This window comes from Capsella rubella, unplaced genomic scaffold, assembly GCF_000375325.1.
Source record: "Capsella rubella cultivar Monte Gargano unplaced genomic scaffold, Caprub1_0 scaffold_2, whole genome shotgun sequence".
NCBI classification, from domain to species: domain Eukaryota; kingdom Viridiplantae; phylum Streptophyta; class Magnoliopsida; order Brassicales; family Brassicaceae; genus Capsella; species Capsella rubella.
The window spans coordinates 3,435,585-3,436,620 of NW_006238922.1; the positions used below are offsets into that span (position 1 = coordinate 3,435,585).

At 37.3% G+C, this 1,036-nt stretch overlaps 1 pseudogene; it reads right to left on the reverse strand.

Annotated features, from left to right (window-relative positions):
- The window catches only part of LOC17894144, a 13,153-nt pseudogene extending 13,102 nt beyond the window's left edge, over positions 1 to 51 (reverse strand).
- Between the last annotated feature and the right edge of the window lie 985 nt (positions 52 to 1,036).

A 1,036-nucleotide genomic window follows, 5' to 3' on the forward strand; every position in this document is an offset into this window, starting at 1 on the left:
GAAGACATGGTATCTCCACTTGCGAGGTGGGGAAGAAGAAGAAGAAGCCATGACAGGTGAAGAAGAAGAAGTAGCCATGAGCAGAGATGATCTTGAATGGTTAAGAAAGTGTTAGGATAAGAAATGGGAAAATAGCAACTCACTTATATATATATAGAGAGAGAGAGATGGGAAGTTTCTTTGCAAAGTTAAGGAAATTTCAAACAATGTAAAATAGAGAAGAAAAAGAAAAGTCAATGAAATTTTGGACTCAATATTGCAAACGCGTAAAGAAGCAGCTTACATAGCAAGTTGTATAGTCTTCATCCTTGGCCTGATTCCCAGATGTGTTTAGGATAAGCAAAGCTGTGTTCACTTATTGTGATAGAGACAGTAGTAGTAAACGAAATATCAAAAGAGTTAAATGTGTTTTTGGAAAAACGAGTAAATAGGAGAAGAAACTGTCAACTGCGGGCAACCGTTAACTTCTGAAATGGGTTGTGGCTTGTTCGTTTGGTCACCGCAGGCAGTTGCGGCAGCGGCTGCGGCGAGCGCAACGTTTTTAGCCGCTAAATCAAATCGACGTTCAAAACTTTTAATCGCAGAACGTTGCGATCACCGCAGCGGCAGCCAAACGAACAACAATTTTTGCCGCCTTCGCAGCCGCAGACAAAACAAACATGCATTTTTGTTGTCTTCTTAGTCAGCTTCTGTTCTCAACTTCGTTTTTCATCTTGGCTCAAGGTTGAGATTTAGTTTTATCAAAAACACAATACACAAGTTTTCATTATACTTGTCATATATGAATAGTGATTTCATATTTCTCTCATAAGTTAGTTGTGATTCTGGAAACAAGTGTGCACACCCAATGAATCACATTAACAAACAAAATGTTGTTGTTTGTATCTCTACATGCACACCAATTTATAGATCATACAAAAACTTAAACAGATTATAAGTAGTTACATTTTCTTTTTAGCTTCCTAAGTTTGTTTAATCAATCCTCCACATAACACAAATATATGTACCAGTGGTTTTTAAACATATCATAGGTGGT